The sequence below is a fragment of the Rhinoderma darwinii genome (assembly GCF_050947455.1).
Source record: "Rhinoderma darwinii isolate aRhiDar2 chromosome 5 unlocalized genomic scaffold, aRhiDar2.hap1 SUPER_5_unloc_28, whole genome shotgun sequence".
NCBI lineage: Eukaryota > Metazoa > Chordata > Amphibia > Anura > Rhinodermatidae > Rhinoderma > Rhinoderma darwinii.
Window position 1 is genome coordinate 363491 of NW_027461785.1, and position 20493 is coordinate 383983.

Here is a 20493-nt window from a genome sequence, read left to right on the forward strand (position 1 = left end):
GAGTTGACTGGGGTAAGTTTGTTATCTTTTGAAATGTTTATGTTTGGTTTGTGTGCGTGTAATGGAGAAAAAGAGAGAGTGTTGTGGTTGCTGCTTGCATGTATAAAAGAAGTATTATGGGATGTTAGAAATGTGTATGTATTTAAAAGAAAAGAATTTCCTGTAAAAGACAGTGTAAGAATGGTGTTAGGAAAATTATATGTTTGTTTTTTGTGGGATAAAAGGAGAAGAGGAGAAGATGCTGAAGGAGTGTGGAAAGTGAGAAAGTGGATAGATGTAGTAAATTGTTCCTAATAGCTATTTTATGTTTATTTATGTGTATTATTTGTTGGAAATAAAGAAAGTCCACATGATGATGGGAAACAGTGCCCTATAACTGTTACTGATGTTCTAATGGTAGTTTTGGACCGTTGAATATCCCATCTGAGGATTTAAAAAAAAAAAAAAAAAATCTGTTCTTATCAGTTTAATATCTGATACGTCCCCTATCTGGGGACCATATATTAAATGGATTTTTAGAACAGGGAGATGGAAATAGAGCTTGCTCTGTCCACTCCACGCATTGACCTGGTATTGCAGTATTTCCAGGACCGGTGCACCCTTCCCTTATGTGTTGACTAAAATCAGATTCCAAAAGTGCTATTTGTGTTTGCTATTGTTTTTGTCTTTCTGATGGGATCTCCCCTTTTAATCCCATTATTTCAACACCTGTTGGACAATGCATTTGTACAGTCATGTGTGATAATGAGCTCATTTATTAAATGCAATTAATGAATACATTGCCACCTCTTGTTGTGTGTGTGTGTGTGTGTGTGTGTGTCTTCTGTGTTTCTGTGTTTCCGGCATTTCACATTGGAACAGCTCATTCACCTTCCTTGTCTTCTCTCCGCCCTCCCTCCTAGGTAAGTTAAAGAGCTGCACCTGAGCCAGCCACTGATTGATGCAGCACCACAGTCAAATAGTGGAGTGGAGTGGAGTAGGGGAACAGCAAACAGCCATTAAAGCAGCCAGCCGCCTACCCGCCACAATGGACCTACCTGTGTACACTAGATGGATGTGATGGAATGTACTGTCGTCCCTACATTTCAAGAAGAAGTAAGAATTGCAGTTGCAACAAACCCTTGCTTGCCTACAAAGAGAGCAGCAATTTGGATTTGTTACTTTGTTACCTGGAAGAATAACAAACTGTGCAAGGATGGAGGTTGTAGGAGCAAGGAGAAGTTGTCTGTAAAGTTGGTGGATGCTTATTTTCCATTTTGCAGTCCCTTGTCTCCCTCTTGTGGCCTCCTGGAGGCAAATAAATGTGCAAAAAAAAGACAGCCTGGCGGCCGGCTGTTGCAGTGTTGCCCTCTCAGGCAACACTGAGTGACTGACTGAGCCTCACCGTCTTATATAAAGTTCAGACGGAACTTTGCACGTGTCATAGTGGAGCCCTCAGGATTCCAGAGCCAGCTTTCTGACATCATAATGGGGCCTCAGAGATAGATAAAAGCCTGGGCCCAGGCAGTGTTGGTCAGTGCTGCTCAGCAGGCAGCACTGGACTGGATTAAAGCTGATACAAGGTGTGAAGGAACAAGGGGTGGCTGTGGGCATGCACTTGCTGCCGCTGCCAGTGTTTATCTGCATGGCAGGAGGGCATTTGGGCGTTGCCAGGAAGGCGTTTTTATGTAGATTCCTCCTCTTTCAGCACTGCATTGTGGTGCAAGCAAAAGAAGCAAATCCTGTGTAGCTTCCTCTCCGGCCTTTATTCACCTCCCTCCCGCTTAGTAGCTGTAAATGTGTGTGAGCCTGCAGGGCCCCATGGAATTGCCTAGGAGTAGGCTGAATCAATCGCTGCAAGGGGTGAACAGCAGTATGGGACAGGCTCGGGCAAGGCAAGGGCCGCTCGGGTTATCGCTTCTCGGCCTTTTGGCTAAGATCAAGTGTAGTATCTGTTCTTATCAGTTTAATATCTGATACGTCCCCTATCTGGGGACCATATATTAAATGGATTTTTAGAACAGGGAGATGGAAATAGAGCTTGCTCTGTCCACTCCACGCATTGACCTGGTATTGCAGTATTTCCAGGACCGGTGCACCCTTCCCTTATGTGTTGACTAAAATCAGATTCCAAAAGTGCTATTTGTGTTTGCTATTGTTTTTGTCTTTCTGATGGGATCTCCCCTTTTAATCCCATTATTTCAACACCTGTTGGACAATGCATTTGTACAGTCATGTGTGATAATGAGCTCATTTATTAAATGCAATTAATGAATACATTGCCACCTCTTGTTGTGTGTGTGTGTGTGTGTGTGTGTGTCTTCTGTGTTTCTGTGTTTCCGGCATTTCACATTGGAACAGCTCATTCACCTTCCTTGTCTTCTCTCCGCCCTCCCTCCTAGGTAAGTTAAAGAGCTGCACCTGAGCCAGCCACTGATTGATGCAGCACCACAGTCAAATAGTGGAGTGGAGTGGAGTAGGGGAACAGCAAACAGCCATTAAAGCAGCCAGCCGCCTACCCGCCACAATGGACCTACCTGTGTACACTAGATGGATGTGATGGAATGTACTGTCGTCCCTACATTTCAAGAAGAAGTAAGAATTGCAGTTGCAACAAACCCTTGCTTGCCTACAAAGAGAGCAGCAATTTGGATTTGTTACTTTGTTACCTGGAAGAATAACAAACTGTGCAAGGATGGAGGTTGTAGGAGCAAGGAGAAGTTGTCTGTAAAGTTGGTGGATGCTTATTTTCCATTTTGCAGTCCCTTGTCTCCCTCTTGTGGCCTCCTGGAGGCAAATAAATGTGCAAAAAAAAGACAGCCTGGCGGCCGGCTGTTGCAGTGTTGCCCTCTCAGGCAACACTGAGTGACTGACTGAGCCTCACCGTCTTATATAAAGTTCAGACGGAACTTTGCACGTGTCATAGTGGAGCCCTCAGGATTCCAGAGCCAGCTTTCTGACATCATAATGGGGCCTCAGAGATAGATAAAAGCCTGGGCCCAGGCAGTGTTGGTCAGTGCTGCTCAGCAGGCAGCACTGGACTGGATTAAAGCTGATACAAGGTGTGAAGGAACAAGGGGTGGCTGTGGGCATGCACTTGCTGCCGCTGCCAGTGTTTATCTGCATGGCAGGAGGGCATTTGGGCGTTGCCAGGAAGGCGTTTTTATGTAGATTCCTCCTCTTTCAGCACTGCATTGTGGTGCAAGCAAAAGAAGCAAATCCTGTGTAGCTTCCTCTCCGGCCTTTATTCACCTCCCTCCCGCTTAGTAGCTGTAAATGTGTGTGAGCCTGCAGGGCCCCATGGAATTGCCTAGGAGTAGGCTGAATCAATCGCTGCAAGGGGTGAACAGCAGTATGGGACAGGCTCGGGCAAGGCAAGGGCCGCTCGGGTTATCGCTTCTCGGCCTTTTGGCTAAGATAGTGGATCGAACTTCACTGGCTGGTGATATGGAGGCTCAGGGGATCCGAAATACCATCCGCTTCCTGGTAAAGCCAGACTGCAACCGAAGATATGAGCTTGGACCTTTCGTTCAGACCGTCCTTTTCAGGATGCTGAAACTCAGAGCGACTGACATTTTCTGCCTTCAAGACAGTGCTGCCCAAGGCTTTTTCGATGTCTCTTTTGAGACAAACGGACAATGCCTGACTGTCTTTGAAAAAAGCAAAAAGCTGCTAACTGAGCCGGAGCTGACGGATTTCCTCTTGATACCGCTGTTCCAGATGGATGAGAAGCCGATTACCCTCCACCTCTTCAACCCCTTCACGGAGCTGGCGCATGTGGTGGCCTTCCTGCAGCGATACTGTAGCAGCGTCAGAGGAGGCAACAAGCTGAGGAACGTCTTCGGGATCCCCAACGGCAAGCTTCGTTTCTGGGTGAGATTTCGTCCAGACCCTGAGGGAATCGGTGGAGTTTGTCACCCTCCTGCCTCCTTCTCCCTTGGAGGAAACAGAGGATATCTGGTCTACCCAGGCCAGCCCAAGTACTGCAGGCAGTGTCTCAACTTCGGGCACACCAAGGAGTCCTGCCCGACTGGTCGCTGCTGCCGGAACTGTGGAAGCGCGAGCCATGATGCTGGGCACTGTTCCCAACCTCGCACCTGTGACCTGTGTGGCTCCAAAGAACATTTGGTGCGAGCCTGCCCCAGAGGAATGATGACGAATCGTAGCTACGCTGATGCCGCCCGATCGGGACGAGGGCCCATCTTCCTGGAGGTCCAGCTGGCAGAGGCAGAGCCTGAGGCACCCGCAAATGAGCTACCTATGGCCCAGGCTCTGACCCTCTTGCCGCCTCTGAATTGTCCTGGCCTGGTGCCAGCTTCTACATCAGATTCTCTGAAGGACTTGCCTGCTGTTTCCCAGACGGATGCTGTTCCAGCTTCTTCTTCGTTGAGCCAGGTTACAGAGCTGCAGAAGCCGGCTGAGGTCTCCCCTGCTCCAAGGGTTGAGGCTCCCTCGCCACAGCACACCGCATCATCTGCTACAGAGATTGAAGAGTTCCTTTCTTCTTTCCAGTCCGACACAGAGGAAAGTGGCATGACCATCGTATGGGCGGATACAGAGCCGGCGGGTATGGACCTCTCTGCACCCACTACCTCTGGGTCTGTGATATCACCTACTCCCCATCAGGATCTAGATCGATCTGTTTTCTCTGTTGTGAAGGCCCGTCGCAAGCCTGGTAAGGACGGAGCAGGCCCTCCAAAGAAAAAGATGATGGACTCCATTGCCAGTCCCAACCGCTACAGTGCCTTATCCTGCTCTTCTGAAGAGGACACGGCTCTTCCGCATCACCAGGACCCGCCTCTAATTTCCCCGTCTTCCGAATTTCTGGACTCCGTTGGCGTTCAACTTCTACAGGAGGTATGTGGCTTTTCCGAAGGCCCTCCTTGACTGGTTTAGTACTTTTTAACTGTATATAGTTTATTCTAATGTTACGGGTGCTTTCCCTAAATGTCAGGGGTATTGCCTCGACAAACAGACGGGCTGCTGTTTTAGACTTTTTACGTACTCAGCCTGTGGACCTGATTTGCCTCCAGGAATGTGCTTTAAATGTTATGCCCTCTAATTTGGAGTGGCAAGCTGGGCCAGCTTACTGGGCTCCTTCAGACTTAACTAGAAATACTGGAGTCGGGGTTCTTCTCAAATCTTCTGTGATAAACTGTTTCCATCATACTGTTTTAATACCAGGTCGGCTTCAGCAACTCGACATGGACTTGTCCGGGACTCCTTTTCGATTATTTAATGTTTATGCCCCTGCAAACAAGGCTGACCGTTTAGAATTTTTTCATAATTTAAAGGTTTTCCTGCCAGGTACTTTACCAACTGTACTTGCAGGAGATTTCAATAGTATCATTGACACTAGAGGGCGCTGTGGTACTACAAATAACTGTAAACTGGACAGCACTGGAACTTTGCTAAATTCTATCTTACAGGATTTCTCCTTAAAGGACATTTGTGCTGTTCCACATCACTCTGACCCTATTTACACCTACTATGCTGATCATGGCAAGGTGAAATCACGCATTGACTTTATGTTTTGCACATCTCATTTTACAGTTATGCAATTTTCCATTGTTAATGTTGGTTTTTCTGACCATGTGGGTTTATTATGTGATGTGTCCTTACAAGGTGCCATTGTGCAAGGCAAGGGGTTTTGGAAACTCAACAACTTACTTTTAGGGGAACCCGATGTTCATAAATTGTTTGAAATGCAATTTAATGTATGGGTTTCAAAGGAAACCTCCTTCGCCTCACCTCTGTTGTGGTGGGATTGGATAAAAGTAAATGTTGCCTCCTTCTTCCAGCGTTACGGCAGAAGTTTGGCCAAGCAGCATAGAAGGCAATATACCAAACTAATCAACAACCTTGTGGTTTTGGGGAAATTACAAAGAGAAGGGATTGATGTTTCTGACGAATTACAAACTGCCAAACAGGCTTTCAATGACACCCTTGCCCGACGGGGTAAAAGCATTATGTTTCGTGCTAAGGTGCAGCATATGGAGGAAAATGAGTGCTGCACCAGGTATTTCTTTAAAAAATCTGTTCGTGTTCATTCTGTGTTCAAAACTGTTTTAGATGACCAAGGCAATGAGGTGCAGGGCCCAGGTGTGGGACCTGTTATATCTAACTTTTACTCTGCATTGTATTCTAATCGTGATGCTGCTTCAAGTGAAGAAATTGATGACTATTGTTCTGTCCTTGATAAGCAGGTCCATGATACCGCTGTCCCCTCCTTAGTGGCACCTGTGACGGAGGAAGAAGTTCTGAATACCTTAAAGTCCATGCAGAATAATAAGACTCCAGGTTTAGATGGATTATCTAAGGAATTTTATATTACCTTTTGGGACATCATCAAAATAGTTTTTGTCCAAATCATTCACTTGATTATTTCTACAGGGGAATTATCTGCTTCTATGAAGAATGGAGTGATTACTTTATTGTATAAGAAGGGTGACCGTAGGGATGTCAAAAACTGGCGCCCTATTACATTACTCAATGTTGATTATAAGGTGGTGGCGAAAATTCTCACATCCAGACTTAGCGCTGTGTTACCAGATCTTATCGGGCCTGCTCAGACATGTGCAGTGCCTGGTAGGCGTATTCATGAAAACCTTTTGCTAGTTAGGGATATTATTCATACGTCTCTGTCTAATCGTTCGCTATTGGTTCTTACTTCCATTGATCTGCAAAAAGCGTATGACACAGTTTCACATCAATTTTTATTTTCTGTTTTACGTGCTTTTGGTATCCCTGCACAGATGCTGCGAGTCATTCAAAGTATGTATTCGGAGGTTACTAGCTGTGTTCAGGTTAATGGTTCCCTAGGCGACCCTTTCACGGTTTCTTCTGGGGTGCGACAGGGGTGCCCTTTGTCGCCAGTACTTTTCATAAGTGTCATGGAAACTTTTATTCAGTCTGTTATTAAAGATAAAATAATAAAAGGTTTCTTTCTCCCAGGGTCTCAAGGTGAGGCAGTAAAATTACTGGCCTATATGGATGATGTGGTGTTGGTTAACACATCCCAAGCGGACTTGAATAGAGCAAAATTACATTTACGTATTTTCTGTAATGTGTCTGCCATGTCTGTAAACTGGGATAAATGCAAATACTCAACGTTTGCGGCTGTCACACCTGTACAAGACACACAGGTGCCCCATGACCCACAGGGACTGACTATTCTGGGGGTTCATTATGATCAGGCGTTAAAAGGTAGCCAATCCTTTCAGAAGTTGGGTGAAAGAGTAACACAGAAGCTGAACTTCTATAAGACCAGGCAAATGTCTCTTTTTGGGAAGGTGCTCATAATAAAGGCAGTCATCTTGCCCATGATTTTTTATCTCACCTGTGTTTTCACTCCCTCCAGCAGGTGGATACAGCAAATGACCAGAATATTGTGTATCTTTCTATGGGGGTCAAAAGCTGAGAAAGTTGCTCGTGTCAAATGTCTGAAATTACCCATTAACGGTGGTCTACATTTTCCTGACATTGCTTTTCTATCTCACATGCACTACTGGTTATTAATACACAAGTTAGTACTATCTAAAAGATGGGCCGGTCACATGATCCGATATTTGGGTGGCTGGATGTTTCATAAATGGGGTTGGTTACCGTTAGATAGAACCAAACCTTGGGCCTTTGTTGCGCCTCCTTTTTACTTTGCACTACAATATTTCAAGAATAAATATAATCTAGAATCCTTGGGATTATTAAGCACCAGTAAAATTCATATTCTGAAATGGTACCGGAAGGATGAAATTGTAACGAACATAGCTGACCTGTCTAGCTCTCAGGCTAAAAATGCATGGAAAATGGTCAGTGCTTTGCCAGTGTCACCCAAACAAAGGGAGGTGACATGGTTATCCTTTCATGAGGCTCTTCCAACAAAGGCGTTCTTAAAACGCAGAGATATGGCGCCATCTGAACAGTGTCCGAGGGAAAATTGCGGTGACATAGAAACCGTATTTCACTTGCTTTATGGTTGTCCCTATGCCAAACAGGTCATTGCTAAGTTAAAGCGTTTGTTTTTAGAACTTACTGGCATCTCTTCTGCCTCTGTCAGCATGTTACTTTATGGGGTAGGCCTTACAATGTCTGTGCAACACAGACTAGTGTGGATGTTTACTATTGCCCTGCGTGAAACTTTATGGGACTCACGAAATATTCTGGTTTATAAAAAAGACAAAATGTCTGTTGATGACTGTATTAAATTGTTTCTCAGTAGATTGTATTTTATGTACAAGCTTGATTGTAAACGTTCTGGGTCAGATTCTGAGGGGATCTGGAAGGTTAAGAAATGGAAACATTGGGTGTGATTATTTTGTACATTACTTGTGTGAACTGAAACGATTGTATGACACTGACATTGTTCTGATTGTATTATGATGTATATTGTACTTGTATTTTGTTTCAATTGATCAATAAAAACTTTTGTAAAAAAAAAAAAAAAAAAAATCTGTTCTTATCAGTTTAATATCTGATACGTCCCCTATCTGGGGACCATATATTAAATGGATTTTTAGAACAGGGAGATGGAAATAGAGCTTGCTCTGTCCACTCCACGCATTGACCTGGTATTGCAGTATTTCCAGGACCGGTGCACCCTTCCCTTATGTGTTGACTAAAATCAGATTCCAAAAGTGCTATTTGTGTTTGCTATTGTTTTTGTCTTTCTGATGGGATCTCCCCTTTTAATCCCATTATTTCAACACCTGTTGGACAATGCATTTGTACAGTCATGTGTGATAATGAGCTCATTTATTAAATGCAATTAATGAATACATTGCCACCTCTTGTTGTGTGTGTGTGTGTGTGTGTGTGTGTCTTCTGTGTTTCTGTGTTTCCGGCATTTCACATTGGAACAGCTCATTCACCTTCCTTGTCTTCTCTCCGCCCTCCCTCCTAGGTAAGTTAAAGAGCTGCACCTGAGCCAGCCACTGATTGATGCAGCACCACAGTCAAATAGTGGAGTGGAGTGGAGTAGGGGAACAGCAAACAGCCATTAAAGCAGCCAGCCGCCTACCCGCCACAATGGACCTACCTGTGTACACTAGATGGATGTGATGGAATGTACTGTCGTCCCTACATTTCAAGAAGAAGTAAGAATTGCAGTTGCAACAAACCCTTGCTTGCCTACAAAGAGAGCAGCAATTTGGATTTGTTACTTTGTTACCTGGAAGAATAACAAACTGTGCAAGGATGGAGGTTGTAGGAGCAAGGAGAAGTTGTCTGTAAAGTTGGTGGATGCTTATTTTCCATTTTGCAGTCCCTTGTCTCCCTCTTGTGGCCTCCTGGAGGCAAATAAATGTGCAAAAAAAAGACAGCCTGGCGGCCGGCTGTTGCAGTGTTGCCCTCTCAGGCAACACTGAGTGACTGACTGAGCCTCACCGTCTTATATAAAGTTCAGACGGAACTTTGCACGTGTCATAGTGGAGCCCTCAGGATTCCAGAGCCAGCTTTCTGACATCATAATGGGGCCTCAGAGATAGATAAAAGCCTGGGCCCAGGCAGTGTTGGTCAGTGCTGCTCAGCAGGCAGCACTGGACTGGATTAAAGCTGATACAAGGTGTGAAGGAACAAGGGGTGGCTGTGGGCATGCACTTGCTGCCGCTGCCAGTGTTTATCTGCATGGCAGGAGGGCATTTGGGCGTTGCCAGGAAGGCGTTTTTATGTAGATTCCTCCTCTTTCAGCACTGCATTGTGGTGCAAGCAAAAGAAGCAAATCCTGTGTAGCTTCCTCTCCGGCCTTTATTCACCTCCCTCCCGCTTAGTAGCTGTAAATGTGTGTGAGCCTGCAGGGCCCCATGGAATTGCCTAGGAGTAGGCTGAATCAATCGCTGCAAGGGGTGAACAGCAGTATGGGACAGGCTCGGGCAAGGCAAGGGCCGCTCGGGTTATCGCTTCTCGGCCTTTTGGCTAAGATCAAGTGTAGTACCTGCTCAAGCTGAGGTTAGTAATCATCCCTGCCGGTGGTACGTGGGCCATCGTAGGGGGATGACAGAACGCCGAGGTGAGGGCAGGGAACCACAACGGTCATCGCTCTGGTGTACGCATTTGGTTTAAAGGTACCATTTGTAGGTGACCAGGCGACCGCCGGATCGAGGTCATTAGGCCGGGTAGTTTGGAAGCCCGAGTTGCTATGTGCCCCAGGGCTGGTGACCCTGGGGTGCCCTAACTCACTGGGGGTGGGATCCCACTGAGTGAAGGCACACTTGCACGCACTCTCTTTCACGCTATATGAGCACACACCTTTATTCTCCCGGCCTTCTGGCTGGGAGATGAGGAATTTTTTATACCTGGCGGATGTCCAGGCTGTATCACAGCGCACATCCACTTATTTAATTTTGTTTTTCACTGTGTGTTTGTCACGTTTGTCACAAGGATTTTGGGATGCGGTGCCCTTTTGGGACCCTCCTGAGGTCTAGGGGGAAAATGTGTGGCCTTCTGGTTCCTTTTTCCCCTGCAACCCGGCCTCCCTTCTTCGGAGGGGAGGTGCAACTAGGATGCAGGCTCCTAGGTGGACACTGGGGTGGCAGCCCAGGTAGAAGCCTAGGAGTGTGTTTGGGTCTCCCTAAGCTTCGGCGAGGGGGGACCATCGATCCTTGATCCTCTAGGCCTATGGTTTGGAGGGTCAGGGAATGGTTATGCGGGGCCTCTCTCTTTTAAGAGAAGGGCTGCGATAGACCGCATCCTTGTGCACTTTTTGTGTGGCACCTCTGCACTTTTTATGCACTTGGGTGACAGAAAGCACGGCTCGGGCTTTCAAAAAAAAAATCTGTTCTTATCAGTTTAATATCTGATACGTCCCCTATCTGGGGACCATATATTAAATGGATTTTTAGAACAGGGAGATGGAAATAGAGCTTGCTCTGTCCACTCCACGCATTGACCTGGTATTGCAGTATTTCCAGGACCGGTGCACCCTTCCCTTATGTGTTGACTAAAATCAGATTCCAAAAGTGCTATTTGTGTTTGCTATTGTTTTTGTCTTTCTGATGGGATCTCCCCTTTTAATCCCATTATTTCAACACCTGTTGGACAATGCATTTGTACAGTCATGTGTGATAATGAGCTCATTTATTAAATGCAATTAATGAATACATTGCCACCTCTTGTTGTGTGTGTGTGTGTGTGTGTGTGTGTCTTCTGTGTTTCTGTGTTTCCGGCATTTCACATTGGAACAGCTCATTCACCTTCCTTGTCTTCTCTCCGCCCTCCCTCCTAGGTAAGTTAAAGAGCTGCACCTGAGCCAGCCACTGATTGATGCAGCACCACAGTCAAATAGTGGAGTGGAGTGGAGTAGGGGAACAGCAAACAGCCATTAAAGCAGCCAGCCGCCTACCCGCCACAATGGACCTACCTGTGTACACTAGATGGATGTGATGGAATGTACTGTCGTCCCTACATTTCAAGAAGAAGTAAGAATTGCAGTTGCAACAAACCCTTGCTTGCCTACAAAGAGAGCAGCAATTTGGATTTGTTACTTTGTTACCTGGAAGAATAACAAACTGTGCAAGGATGGAGGTTGTAGGAGCAAGGAGAAGTTGTCTGTAAAGTTGGTGGATGCTTATTTTCCATTTTGCAGTCCCTTGTCTCCCTCTTGTGGCCTCCTGGAGGCAAATAAATGTGCAAAAAAAAGACAGCCTGGCGGCCGGCTGTTGCAGTGTTGCCCTCTCAGGCAACACTGAGTGACTGACTGAGCCTCACCGTCTTATATAAAGTTCAGACGGAACTTTGCACGTGTCATAGTGGAGCCCTCAGGATTCCAGAGCCAGCTTTCTGACATCATAATGGGGCCTCAGAGATAGATAAAAGCCTGGGCCCAGGCAGTGTTGGTCAGTGCTGCTCAGCAGGCAGCACTGGACTGGATTAAAGCTGATACAAGGTGTGAAGGAACAAGGGGTGGCTGTGGGCATGCACTTGCTGCCGCTGCCAGTGTTTATCTGCATGGCAGGAGGGCATTTGGGCGTTGCCAGGAAGGCGTTTTTATGTAGATTCCTCCTCTTTCAGCACTGCATTGTGGTGCAAGCAAAAGAAGCAAATCCTGTGTAGCTTCCTCTCCGGCCTTTATTCACCTCCCTCCCGCTTAGTAGCTGTAAATGTGTGTGAGCCTGCAGGGCCCCATGGAATTGCCTAGGAGTAGGCTGAATCAATCGCTGCAAGGGGTGAACAGCAGTATGGGACAGGCTCGGGCAAGGCAAGGGCCGCTCGGGTTATCGCTTCTCGGCCTTTTGGCAAGATCAGGTGTAGTATTTCTGCATCTGGTTTTGTTGGGAGGTGTCCGGGGTACCCTGCTCCTTGGCCTTGGGGGATCGTCTCTTTTCACAGAGAGACTTCACCCCCTTGCTGCTATTTGGGGAGTGGGCTTAGCCCCCGGACAACGAGTTGCGATCGCGCCTTACCCAAGAGGTCAACCGGCCTTGAGGCGTTTTTCTAAGAGCGTTCCGAGGGCGTTTATCGGGCTTCGTAGGTGTCTGGGGTACCCTAATCCTTGGCCTTGGGGGAGGGTTCCACTTAATTGTGGAATCTGAGCCCTTGCTGCTATAAGGGACAGGCTTAGCCCCCAGGCACTGAAAATGCCATATACATTTGGATTTGCATCCGGGGACACCCGGTTGCGCCAGTCCGTCCGCATCGAGGTGGAAGAAGGCCATCGCCAGCGGAAGAACCTTCGCTTCATTGTGGAGGTGATTCTGCTGGACTTCCTGGGGCTCAAGCGGGCGGACATCCTGTGTCTCAACGACCAGGAAAGCCGCGGTCGGTACACCGTATCCTTTACGGCCGCGGCATGTTGCGACAACATGCACAAAAGATTGTCTGATGCGGACCAGAGTGAGGAGCGGCTAAATGGACTGAACTTTTTATTCCTCTACGGGGAGGAAGAAGTCCCGCTCGTGATGTGCATGTTCAGTCCATTTGTCTCAGAGTGTGACATTGAAACCTTCCTCAGTCGTTACTGCAGGGAGGTCCGCTTCTCACATAAAATCTTGAACACCCAGAGCTTCTGGAATGGCAAAAGAAAATATTGGGTGAAGTTCCGCCAGGATCCCAATGGCATTGGAGGCTTACATCACCCACCCCAGAACTTTGCCATTGGGAAGAATCGAGGATTCCTATTTTACCCCCAGATGCCAATAGCCTGCCGGAACTGCTTGAGATATGGCCACACCAGAGAACATTGTGACCGGCCCCATGTGGTGCAGTGTAACAGGTGTGGCCAGGTTGGACACGTAGCGGCAAAATGCAGTTCCGAGGTGTTGTGCAATCTGTGCGGCATGACTGGGCATGCTTTTAAAGATTGCCCCCGCAGAGCGAAATCTGGGCCACCCAGACCAGGGCCAGAGCGGCAGTTTGCAACATGTGCAGACGCCGCTGGTAATGCCCCAAAACGAGCATTGACGACTGAGGGGTCCAGGCCAAAGTCCTTCACAGCTCCATCGGGGGGCCCACCGATGTCAGCCTCGAGGGACGGCCATAGGGATTCCACCGGGTCCAGGCAGAGCAGGAGGAATTCTGACTCTGCTGGACATAAGTTGACCGGCACCTCTGCAAACAGGTCCTCTGCTCCGCCTGCAGTGGACCCTGTTGAGGCAGTGGTTAGCGACAGGCGTCGTGGCTCCGTAGGTTCTGCAGTAGGACCTGACGCCTGTCCCAAGAGTGTGGGCATGGAGCGGAGACACTCTGTGTCAGACGAGGGCTCCATTAAGAAAACCCTAAAATATGCTGGATTGGAGCCTCGTTTTGACCATTTCCGGTCAACGGGGGGGTCGGAGCAAAGTTCCTCCACTGCGGTTGTGGAGGGGCTTGCGATGAAGGCTCCCCGTAAGCAGGCAAAGGTTGCCAAGAGCGATGGGACCTCACAGGCCCCTGTGCAGCTGCCCAGGAAGGACATCAGCGATATCTTCAGCCAGGGGCCAGAGATGGGTGAGAGCGACTTCGAGGAGATGGATAGGAGCCATTCTGCAAAGAGACAGCGAGAGGAAGAGGAGTCCGGAGTTCGGAGGAAAGCTGCCTATCGGAGTTCGGATGAGAGCAGTGTGGGGGTTGGAGCCGCCCACGTATCTGGCTCTGACCCTACCAACATCCAAGATTTATTGACCCCTCAAAAAGGGGGTCCAGACTCGCAGCTGATCTCCGAGTACGACTCTTCTGGTTCGGACCCTGACCTCAACTAAGACTATGTTGGTTCCTATCAAAGTCGCCTCACTAAATGTGAGGTCCCTAAAGAGCCCTGTCCGCAGGACTGCTTTATTTTCATTTTTAGAGACTGTGGACTTTGACCTTTGCCTGCTTCAAGAATGTGGAATCCCTAATGACTTGGAATATCAAGATTTAAAGATGGACTGGAAACTAGGCCCCTCAGTCTGGTCTGGTGGAAATGACTGTCGCTCTGCGGGGGTTGGATTGCTCTGCCGAGGTCGTTTTATCTCCATCCAAACAGTGACTGAAATCATGCCCGGCAGAGCTATTTTAATACATTTGCTTTTTAATGGAACTTTAATTCGTGTTTTAAACGTTTATGCCCCTCCTACCAAACAGGAGAGGGCAGAACTATTAGAGATTTTACCATTGTTTTGTGTTGGGTCTACCCCCCTGCTGGTGGGTGGTGATTTTAACTGTGTGCGAGATGGAGAACACCGCCAGGGTGGGGATTTTAATCGAAAAATTGACCGTACTTCTTACCTGCTCAAGAATTTTATTGGTGATTTTAAATTGAAAGATTGCTGGAGGGAACTCTTGCCTGCGGACCCAGGCCCCACCTGGTCCAATGGAAGAGTGAGCTCCAGAATTGATTTTATTTTCACTTCTAATAGTTTTATTCCCAAAAAATGTTTGCTTTTAACAAATATTTTATCTGATCACAAGCTCCTTTCAGTGCACCTGGAGCTAGAGGGAGAGCAAAAAGCTTGTAGGGGTCCCTGGAGACTAAACACCACACTCCTGGAGGACCCCATCATTAAAGAGGAGTTTGTGCGGACCTACCAGTGTTGGCAGTCCCATAGAGCGCCCAGTCAGCCTATGCTACACTGGTGGGAGGGCATTAAACCCAAAATCAGAGCTTTTTTTATTCGAGCAGGTAAGAAGAAAGCAAAAGAGAAAAAACAATGGTTTTATGTTCTTAATAAACGTTTACATGTACTTTTTAAATTGAAGGAGATTGGTATGGATGTTGATGATGATATCTTAAATCTTAAAGCTGAAATAAAATATGCCATAGAAGAGAAAGGGAAACAAATAATTTTTAATTCACATGTAAAGCACCTCGAGGATGGCGAGAAGTGTTCCCGGTTCTTCTTCAAAAAGGTAATGGATAAACGAGATGTCATTTTAAACCTTGAAGGAGAAACCACTATGGTCGGCATTTTAAATTCTGCTTTTAATTTCTACCAATCTCTTTTTAACAAGAAAAATATTGATCCTTCCTTTTTAGAACATGTTCTTAATTCCCTTGATGCCAAGCTAGATATTTTAGACCAGGAAGTTTTATCCCGTAATATTACCTTGGAGGAACTTTTATTTGCTTTTAAAAGTTTTTCTAATGGGAAAGCTCCTGGGGAAGATGGTCTGCCCATCGAATTTTATCATGCTTTTTGGGAAATTTTAAAGAATGACATGTTTTTATTGTATAAGGAAGTTTTTATTACTGAAGAGCTGCCCCCTTCCTGGAGGAGGGGGATTGTGTCCTTAATTTTTAAAAAAGGTGAGAGGGACCAGTTAAAAAACTGGCGCCCTATTACTCTTTTAAACGTTGATTGTAAAATTTTAGCTAAACTAATAACAATCCGTTTTAAACCTTTTATTCATAAATTAATCCATCCAAACCAGGTATGTGGGGTACCTGGGAGGTCAATTACTGAGTCCCTGAATATTTTACGTGACATCATTTGGTATTTTAAAGAAAGGGGTCAAAGCCTTGCTATTTTATCCTTAGATTTCGAGAAGGCTTTTGACCGGGTCTCCCATGAATATCTTTTTATGGTTCTTAAAAAGATGGCTGTTCCTGAAATTATTTTAACACGTATTAAGCTTTTATATCGATCCTGTTTTAGCCAAATTTCTATCAACGGATTTTTAACTAAAGGTGTTCCTCTTTTATCAGGGGTGAAACAGGGGTGCCCGTTGTCTCCGCTCCTTTTTATTTGTGCCATAGAACCTCTGTTCACCCTAATAAGAGATGATAAAGTCATCAGAGGCGTGCCCATACCTGGAGGAAGGGGGAACCAGGTAAAAATCCTAGGCTATATGGATGACGCCACCGTCCTATGCCCAGACGCCGCTTCTATGAGACGGGCATTGAGGAACACCGGCTTTTTTTGTGAAGCCTCTGGTTTTAAATTAAACGTTGATAAGTGTGACTGTTTTTATACTGGTGTATGGGATTCCTCTGTGACACCAGGAGTTAACATGCAGCAGGATCAGATAAAAATTTTAGGAATTGTTTTTAATCAAGAAAACGATGGGAGACCCAATTGGGATTCAGTAATTGCCAAAATGGAAAAAAAGGTTTTAATGTGGAATTTGAGAAATCTCACCATGGAGGGAAAAGTTTTAATAATTAAATCTGTTTTATTACCCATAATGCTTTATGTAGCTATGGTTTTCCCTCCAACAATTTTATATATTAAAAAAGTGACCAGGATCTGTTTTATGTTTTTATGGGGTTCCAAAATGGAAAAACTAAAACGTGATTTTATGTACAGATGTAAGGACAATGGCGGGAGAGATGTTCCTAACCTTTTTAACTTCTTTTACATTAAATACTTTTGCTTCTGTTTTAAAATGTATAATTCTGATGGTATTTTTAGCTACTTTTTAAAGTACGCTACGGGCATGATTTTTAAACGATGGTTTCGTGTCCCTTTGAATTCTCCTGTGCTTCTGTGTCCCCCAAAACAATATGCGGTGCTCGAAAAAACTGTCAGGCTCCTAGGTCTCCAAGAATTGGAGCCTGACATATTGGGGGACCAGAAAAAAGTGTCACTCTCCTGTAGGCGGCAGGAGGATACACTGGCAGTTTCAAATTTCTCACAGGCAAGGTCCAAGGTGGTGTGGCGGAACGTTTTCGGGAAATTTATGGCAAATGTGCACAAGGACCTTGCCTGGGCAATCGTTCACCAGTGCCTCCCTACTCGTGAATTCCAGCATAGGCGAGGACTGGTGGCGAGAGCCAAGTGCCCGAGAGACAGGTGTGGTGACGACGAGACGATAATGCACCTGTTTTGGAACTGCCCATATGCACAGGAGGTTTGGAGGAAGGTAGGCCCATTGCTGAAATGGGCCTGCGGTCTTAAAGATCTTAAATTTGAATACGTGTTTTATGGTCTTTTTAACTGCCCAAGTTTTAAACAGCAAATGGTCTGTTGGATCATTTTAAACTGTTTTAAGAATGCCATTTGGAAGGTTAGGAACATTCTGCTTTTTAAACATGATTTTATTGACGTTAAAAATTGTGTGAAATATGCCCTAAGTGAAATGTATATTTATTATCTTAGGGACAAAAAGCAGCTAGGGGTAAAAGAAGCAACATCCATGTGGTGTTTGCAAATGTGGAATACCATAACATTGTAAATAAAAATGGTTTTATTCTTTTATGTCTTTTATGCCCTGTATAAATTTTATCCTGCTATTGTTCTGTACTTTTATTATAACATCTGTATTAATGGTCTTATTATTATTACTTTTGTATTCATTTAAATGTATGAATATTCATGTATTATGCTGTTGATTTTATCTTGTGGTTTCAATTTTAAAAAAAAGTCTGTAAAATATATTATTTTTGCCAATAAAAAACTTTGTTGAAACCTTATCTGTTCTTATCAGTCCTTGTAAGGATAGATAGCTCGGAGAACCACTGGGGGCTATAAACACTAGCTTAGCGATCCAAGAGCGTTCCAGACGAAGCCGGCGACGAACTGCGGAGAAGAACCAGCGAAGACGACGATCCAGAAGGGAGAAGCCGCCATCGGGGAAGAAGCTCCGGGAGATCGCTGCCGGGAAGAAGAAGGAGAACTTCGGAGAAGAGCCGCTGCTGAAGGGGATCTTCGAAGAAGCTCGGCCGCAGAAGAAGAAGCTCGACGAGGAACCGCTGCGGAAGAAACTTCGTGGAAGAACCTCGGCCAGCAAGGAGAAGATTTGCATAGCTCCGCCCCCTTCGGGAAAGAGCTATCGAAGATCCTCCCCAAGCGACAGGAACAGCTGGAAGAAGCCATGGCCTCAACCAGCAACCCTGCCACCCAGAAGAAGAAGGCTGATGGACCAGGTGAGCCGGCCCAGGCCAGGACATCTCCTCCTGAAGCCTCCTCAAGCCAACAGGCCACCAGGAAGCCGAACCAGGCTGCTCCAACCCTGGAGCCCTGGATGAAGCAGACGGTGGCCCTGAAGCTGAAGGAGGTGGACGGGAGAGTGCCGGACATGACGGAAGAAGTGTTCTGCCAGAAGATGCTCCTGGACCAGGGCTTCGCTAAGCCGGAGACCATCAGCATCCAGGCCTTCATGACCGGGATGTTCTTCGTGACCTTCGCTTCGATCAACATCTGCAGAAGGTACTGGGAGATGGTGAAAGCGGCGAGGCCTGAATCCCCTTTCTCTCGCTTTGTGGGCAACTGCCCTGTCCAAAGAGAGGAAAGGCGGGTGACGGTCTCAATGCGGAACCCACACACCCCCGGCAAAGACATCACCACGCTCCTGAAGCGGTTCTGCACAGTGGTGAGGGAACCCACCCACATCCTGAACGGACTCGGCTTCTGGACTGGCAAGTGGTCGGTAATCGTCCGACTGAACAAGGATTCCAGCGCGGAAGACGGCCTCCAACACCTGCCCCAGTCATTCTCGCTGGGCAACTCCTACGGCCTCATCTACTACCCGGACATGCCGCAGATCTGCAGGAGATGCAGCAAGAAGGGTCATTCGGTGAAGGACTGCAAGGAGGACGCCTGCAAGAACTGCCGGGTAACAGGACACGAGACCAAAGACTGCCCGAAACGGACAATGTGCAACCTCTGCGGACAAGCAGCCCACTCCTACAAGGACTGCCCGAAGAGGGATCGATCCTGGGCAACTGTAGCGGCGAAAGCTCCGGCCAGAGGGAACCCCGCCCCAGCCAGAGCTCCAGCGGCGCAGAAGACCGGGAATAAGAAGGATGGTAAGAAGACGACAGTCCCTCCCCCCCGTCTCCCGGCCCTCCCTCGCCCTACCCTTCCCACCCTCCCTCACCCGGCCCTCCCCACCCCCCCGTCCCCAACCCCTGTCACCCCCACTGAGGCTCTCACCTTCTCCTACCCACCCATCTCAGTGGTCCTGTCACCTGCACCTCTCCCAACCCAGCCTCCCTTCTCCCCAGCTCCAGCAGCACTAACATCTTCCCCTCCAGCTGCTGGAGTCCTCTCCCTGGAGGATTTTCCCCCTCTTGTCTCCTCAGGTGCCATCCAGAGGAAGAGAAAGGTGAGGGACAGCCCAGCTGCTGAGTCCTCAAAGCGACAAGTCGTGGAAATCTGCGAAGATTCCCTTGCGCAGCAGGAGGAAATGGAGCAGATGGTGGAGGAACTCGTGTCTGAACCTGAGGTCATCGACTTCACAACAGACATCCAGGTGGCTACAATCCTGGAACAATTTTTGTCAGAGGGCCTGCTGGATCTTTCGGACCCGCCAGGAGAGGAGGATCCGCCCGACCGGACTGGTAACTAAGGTGTATCGTTTGCACTAACCTTCTTTATTCTCCCCCATGGCTGCTAAACTTAACATCTTTAGCCTCAATGTGAGGAGTGTTAGAGATAGGACTAGATGTCAGATGGTGCTAACTTTTCTTTCCAAGCAGTCGAGTGATGTATTTATGCTGCAGGAATGTACTCTCCCCTCTTCCAGGTCATACCATCATCTGGCCAGGCAGTGGACCCATGGCCCGTCCTACTGGTCTGGTGGGGGCGACTGTAAGTCTGCAGGGGTTGCCATCCTGATTAGGGGAAGCGTATTTACTGTTGACTCTGTCCAGGAGCTCGCCTGCGGCCGCTTGTTGGTCGTAGACGGTTCCTGGGCAGGAGAGCCGATTAGGCTCATCAACGTGTACGCTCCCCCTATGAAGGCTGAGCGCCTGGAACTATTCCAGACCCTGCGGACCCAGCTCGCCACCACTAGGGCAGTGGTGATGGCCGGGGACTTCAACTGCCCCATCGAAGAGGATGGACGAAGTTCCGGCACTTCAATCAAACTGGATGTCAGTTCCAAACTGCTTATCGAGATGGTAACCGAAGCATCCTTGCAGGACGTTGTGGGCTCCATGGGGATTGGCTCTGTGAACTATTCATGGAGCCGACCCGATGGCTCACTTCGTTCTCGGATTGACTTTGTGTTCACCTCCCGGGCAGTCAAGCAGCATGGGCACTCCATGGTCCCCTGCTTCTTCTCTGACCACAGGGCCATTCTCTTCCAGGGTGCCATCGGCCACGGTTTTCCTCCCGGCCCTGGCTCCTGGAAGCTGAATTGTGCCCTGCTGGAAAGAGAGGAGGTACTGGCGGAACTTAGAGA

At 47.3% G+C, this 20493-nt stretch overlaps 4 non-coding genes and 1 pseudogene across 4 annotated transcripts; all 5 read left to right on the forward strand.

Moving 5' to 3' along the window:
• The first annotated feature begins 416 nt into the window (after positions 1–416).
• On the forward strand, positions 417–604 carry LOC142689141 (U2 spliceosomal RNA). The gene has a single exon (XR_012858141.1). It is a non-coding gene; the product is annotated as a U2 spliceosomal RNA (small nuclear RNA).
• Positions 605–1892: 1288 nt separating this feature from the next.
• LOC142689305 (U2 spliceosomal RNA) lies at positions 1893–2083 on the forward strand. Its single transcript, XR_012858208.1, has one exon. It is a non-coding gene; the product is annotated as a U2 spliceosomal RNA (small nuclear RNA).
• Positions 2084–8396: 6313 nt separating this feature from the next.
• On the forward strand, positions 8397–8580 carry LOC142689119 (U2 spliceosomal RNA). Its single transcript, XR_012858126.1, has one exon. It is a non-coding gene; the product is annotated as a U2 spliceosomal RNA (small nuclear RNA).
• Positions 8581–9868: 1288 nt separating this feature from the next.
• Positions 9869–9938, forward strand: LOC142689264 (U2 spliceosomal RNA; annotated as a pseudogene).
• A 778-nt stretch (positions 9939–10716) lies between these two features.
• Positions 10717–10899, forward strand: LOC142689108 (U2 spliceosomal RNA). Its single transcript, XR_012858116.1, has one exon. It is a non-coding gene; the product is annotated as a U2 spliceosomal RNA (small nuclear RNA).
• Positions 10900–20493: the final 9594 nt, after the last annotated feature.